Raw genomic sequence first — 6,013 nt, forward strand, 5'->3', positions numbered from 1 at the left:
AGCATTTCGGTTTACAAGCGCTGAGTTCAGGCCGCTAATTGAGTTTGATCAACAATACTGAAGTTGTTCAACGCTTGTTTCCCGGCCTCTTTCCACCAGCTGAGGAATAATGATGGGACAGAATGATCACTAATAGATCACTAAGGCTACTTTCACATTAGCGTCGTGCACTGCACGTCACAATGCGACGTTGCGGCGCACCGACGCATAATGTGGAAGCGCCGCACAACGGGGGCAGCGGATGCTGTTTTTCAACGCATCCGCTGCCCCATTGTGAGGTGCAGGGAGGAAGGGGCGGAGTTCCGGCCACGCATGCACGGTCGGAAATGCTGGACACGACGCACCAGAAAACGTTACATGCAATGTTTTTTGGTGGCGACGGTCCGACGCAACATGACGCAACCGTCGCACGACGGTTGCGACGTGTGGCAATGCGTCGCACTGCGTCGCTAATGCTAGTCTATGGAGAAAAAACACATCCTGCAAGCACTTTTGCAGGATGCGTTTTTTCTACAAAACGACACATAGCGACGTGCAGTGCACGACGCTAGTGTGAAAGTAGCCTTACACATCACCATACAGGATCATGTTATCAGCAGCACATCTACAGTTTACACCGGCGATGTGCTGTTGAGAACAATGATTTTTGTTCCAGCAAAAACAATCTAAATATGCAGCATTTTACTTGTTTAGTAAAATACACCCCATAGTCCTCCATATATTATAATGTGCACCACAGTCCTCCATATAGTATAATACACTCCCTATAGTACTCCATATAATACACTGCTCAGTCCTCCATATAGCATAATACATTCCTCATAGTGCTCCATATAGTATAAGGCACCGCCACAGTCATCCATGTAGTACAATTCACTTCCTATAGTATAAAGCACCCCATAGTTCTTCATATAGTATAATGTATTCCCCATAGTCCTCAATACAGTATAATGCACCCCACATATAGTATAATGCAGCCACCACCCTACAGAATATAATGCAGCCACCCCAGAGTATAATGCAGCCAACCCAGAGAATAATGCAGCCACCCCATAGAAGATAATGCAGCCCCCCCATAGAGTATGATGCAATCACCCCTCATAGAATATAAATATTATACAGCCCCCATAGAATATAATGTAGCCCCGAATAGAATAGAATACAGCCCACCTCCCCATAGAATATAATGCAGCCCCATCAAAGAGTATGATGCAATCATCCCTCATAAAATCTAATACAGCCCCCCATAGAATATAATACAGCCCACCTCCCCATAATATATAATGTAGCCCACATAGAATATAATGCAGCCCCCCATAGTATATAAGACAGCCTCCCCCACAGAATATAATATACCCCCATAGTATATAACACAGCCTCCCCCATAGAATATAATATACCCCCGCAATAGTATATAACACAGCCTCCCCCATAGCATATAATATACCCCCATAGTATATATCAAAGCCCGCATAGTATATAGCACAACTTGCATAGTATATAGCACAGCCTGCATAATATAGCACAGCCCGCGTAGTTGTATACAGCACAGCCCGCGTAGTAGTATACAGCACAGCTCACACAGCAGTATATACAGCACAGCCCACACAGTAGTATACAGCACAGCCCACACAGTGGTATATACAGCACAGCCCACACAGTGGTATTTACAGCACAGCCCACACAGTGGTATATACAGCACAGCCCACACAGTGGTAAATACAGCACAGCCCACACAGTGGTATATACAGCACAGCCCAAACAGTGGTATATACAGCACAGCCAACACAGTGGTATATACAGCACAGCCCACACAGTGGTATATACAGCACAGCCCACACAGTGGTATACAGTATACAGCACAGCCCACACAGTTGTATATACAGCACAGCCCTCACAGTGGTATATACAGCACAGTCCACACAGTGGTATATACAGCACAGCCCACACAGTGGTATATACAGCACAGCCCACACAGTGATATATACAGCACAGCCCACTTAGTGGTATATACAGCACAGCCCACACAGTGGTATATACAGCATAGCCCACATCTCATCCCCCCCCCCCCCGATAATGGCCCCACAGTCCAGTAAAAAAAACAAAACAAAAAAAACCTCTCTCCTCACCTTTCCTTTTGCCCGCGCTGTTCCCTGCTCCTGTCTCGGCCGCTGCAGTCTGCCCAGGACACAGCAGGAGCGCGATGATATGACGTCATCACGCACCCGCAGTGTCAGAGGCAGAGCGGGGAATGATGGGAGAGGGAGCGTTAGCAGACGCTCTCTGCTCCATCATTGCATTGAACTATACCAGCGTCATAGACGCCGGTATAGTTGAATGCGGCGGCAGCGGAGCTGGCGGGGGGAGGGGCAGGGGGAAAGAGTGCAGCAGCCCACTACTGGCACCGGCCCTTCTGGCATTTGCCAGAAGTGCCCGATGGCCAGTCCGGCCCTGGGGCCAGCGCAGGGACACTGATCCACCCTTTTCCAAGTGTGAAAAATGTATTGCATCATTCCCAAGAAGACTCATGGCTGTACTAGCTCCAAAGGGTGCTTCTACTCAATACTGAGAAAGGGTTGGAATACTTATGACCATGTGATATTTCAGTTTTTCTTTTTTAATACATTTTCAAAAATTTCTACTGTATTTTCGGATTATAAAATGCTCCGGATTATAAGACGTACCGCAAATTTTGAGGAGAAAAATAGGGAAAAGACTTTTTTTAATGAAATGGTGGTGCTTCTTATAATCAATGCATCTTATTGCTTAGCGGGTGTGGTGGCTGCATTGCAGCAGAGTCCCTGGGTCACTGCTGGAGGAGGCAGGAGTGTTATGATATGGTGACCTTGGAGCCGCATGGGACTTTCTCAGGAGTAGGTGGAACCTGTACTGACCGCAAACCCTAAACTGACACCGCAACTAGAAGTAGCCGTGGGGTGTACCTAACACATCCTAGACACCTCGACACAGCCGGAGGACTAAATACCCCTATAGATGGAAATGGGAATTCTATCTTGCCTCAGAGCAGAACCCCAAAGGATAGGCAGCCCCCCACAAATATTGACTGTGAGTATTAGAGGAAAAGACACACGCAGGCAGAAATCAGGATTTAGCAAAAGAGGCCATGCTAGCTAAATAGGAAAGGATAGGACAGAAAACTAAGCAGTCAGTATTAAAACCCTAAAAATATCCACAGCAGATAATACAAAAATTCCACATCTAACTAAAGACATGGAATGTATATCTGCTTCTCCTGAGAATCCAACTTGACTGAAAATATCCAAACACAGTCTAAGCTGGACAAGAAAAAACCATGAATAGCACTGAATTGTAAAGCACACAGCATGTGTGCTGTAGAAACAAAAACCAGACACTTATCTTTGCTGAATTAGCAGCAGGGCAGGAGGAACCAGACAGAGATGCAAAACCTCCAAGAACAATGGACAACTGGCAAGGGCTAATGAATCCTGCACACCTAAATATCCCAGTCAGAGCTGCCATCAGCAGGGACACCTGCCCAGGATTGCAACCCAGGGACAACTGCATTACTATCAACAACCACTGGAGGGAACCCAAGAGCAGAATTCACAACACAGGAGTGAGGTGGTGCTGCAGGACGCAGGCTGATGAGGGGGTGTTCCGGTGTCTGGTGCTGCTGCTGTGTCCAGTGTTGCTGCTGCGCTGTGTTCTGTGCTGCTGCGCTGTGTCCGGTACTGGTGCGGCGCTGTGTCTGGTGCTGCTGCTGCGCTGTGCCCAATGCTTCTGCGCTGGGTCCGGTGCTGTTGCTGCGCTGTGTACTATGCTGCTGCAGCGCTGTGTCCGGCGGTGCTGTAGGGGGCTCTGTCGACATTTTGTGTAAGGCCAGAGCCCTCACAGTTCCGTGGTTTCCTGTGCAGTGGACTCCAGGAGAATGGCCACCGGGGGGTGGCACATGCGCAGATGGAGATTTTGGTACAAAGATCTTGGGAGAAGAGATATCAGCGCTGATCTCATGTTTAAATTTTATATGCAACCGTCCTTTTAAATAATTATAATAAAATATTTTTATTTTATCTTATGCCTATACTCTGTATCCCTCCAATATCATTGTTTGGAAATTTTGCATGAACAAATAGATGGTACACCAGGTCAGGTGACCTTGATGACGCAGTTTACTGTTATTATAAAGACCATAGCCACAAAGCTAGAACAGATTTGGCGCCAAGCAAAAAAACGGGGTGCCAGGGAAGAATCTGAGGTACCAGGCCGTGGTAAAGTGCCAGCTGGTTGTGGCAGCAGAACCCAGGTGGCACCAGACGAGTTCAAGAGTCCAGACTACACCAGTCAAGGCCCAAGAACCAGACCTGCACTGGTCAAGACCCAGAGTCCAGGCTATGCCTGCCAAGGGTTCAAAAGGAAAATGAAGCCAGCTCACCACAATCCAGGTGCACGAGAACTCCGACCTGATGAGACGATAATTAACAGGAAAAAAAAAGGTTCTTTGTTCTAGTTCCTTAGGTAAAAATCTTCAAAATTTTATTCCAATAATTAAAACATGACAATAGACATGCTCCACGGCCGCACCATATGTGCACACAAGGACAGCAAGCGACGCGTTTCGATCGCAACAGTGATCTTTATCAAAGCTTGTGTGCACATATGGTGCGGTCTTGGAGCATGTCTACTGTCATGTTTTAATTATTGGAATAAAATTTTGAAGATTTTTACCTAAGGAGCTGGAACAAAGAACCTTTTTTTTTTCTTTTTATGCCTGCCAAGGCCTGAGAACCAGACCTGCGCCAGTCAAGACACAGAGTCCAGACTATGCCTGCCAAGGCCTGAAAACTTGATCTGCGCCGGTCAAGGCCCAGAGTCTAAACTTTGCCAGGTAAGAGCAGAGTCACAGCTCTTATTTGTTCTGGTACAAGAGACATCAGCCATTGGTCAAGTACTGAGAGGAGATTCCGCTCAGTAGCATACACCTGCATTGAAGAGCAGGAGGTGCGAGTGAGCCGGGCCATTGTCTCCAGCACTGACCTCAGTACAGGTGTTGGTCCAGGGCAGTACAACAGACAAGGGGAAAGTCATTTGAAGTGAAGGGGCCCAGCGAGCCCTGATAGACTTTGTTAGGAGGACTTATGGTCTAACGGGGAGAGACGGAGATCCCACTATGGCCTGTGTTCGCAGAAGAGACAGTGTTGTCGACCATACGTATCAGGAAAATCACCCTTGTCAGTACCTAAAGTAACACACGGTTAGAGGCTGCTATTACAGTGAGAGTGAGCCGGAGAATTCATTGTATATCTGATATTGTATATTTCACCTCGTAATCACCCTGTTTTGCATTATTAACTGTTGCCATAGTGATCACAATTCCTATTATCAGGGAAATTAATAATTATATTGGTTACTTCCACCTTGTGTTTGTGTGTTTTATCAGGTCATCTGCTTACAGGGGCATTATGGAGACATTATACTGTGTGGGGGCATCATATATACAGCATAAGGGGCATAATGGGGGCATTACACTGTGTGGGGCCAAGAAAGGGGCCCTGTACTAGAACAATCCGTTTCCTCACTTCCTGTCTCCCATAGTTGGGTCGTATGTATCTATTACAGGAAAAAGAACAAAAACGCAATGATTCTTTTAGGCTACGTTCACACGATCCGTTTTTTGCTGCGGATCCGTAGCGGAATTGCAGCTACGGATCCGCAGCCGTTTTCCATGCAGGGTACAGTACAATGTTACCCTATGGAAAACAAAACCCGCTGTGCCGACGATCCTTTTTTTCGCTGGAAAATCCGCGCGGATTTGCCAACGGAAAAAAGAAGTACCATGTCAATTCTTTCAGCGGATTCCGCTGCGGGTTTCCAACAGCACCAATAGGAAACTGCAGTTGGAAACCCGCAGTGGAATCCGCAGAAGAAAAAGGACACAAATCCGCCGAGAGAAGCACCGCCGTTTTCCACTGCGGATTTCCCCGAAAAAGGACCGGAAAAATCCGCAGCAAAAAACGGATCGTGTGAACGTAGC

The 6,013-nt window shown here is 47.0% G+C and overlaps 1 protein-coding gene across 1 annotated transcript in view; it reads right to left on the minus strand.

The window, feature by feature from the left end:
• Positions 1–6,013, minus strand: part of LOC143767648 (uncharacterized) — a 140,553-nt gene that overhangs the window by 47,563 nt on the left and 86,977 nt on the right. The gene's annotated exons all lie outside the window — the stretch shown is intronic.

The sequence above is a fragment of the Ranitomeya variabilis genome, chromosome 4, assembly GCF_051348905.1.
Source record: "Ranitomeya variabilis isolate aRanVar5 chromosome 4, aRanVar5.hap1, whole genome shotgun sequence".
Classification (NCBI taxonomy): Eukaryota; Metazoa; Chordata; class Amphibia; order Anura; family Dendrobatidae; genus Ranitomeya; species Ranitomeya variabilis.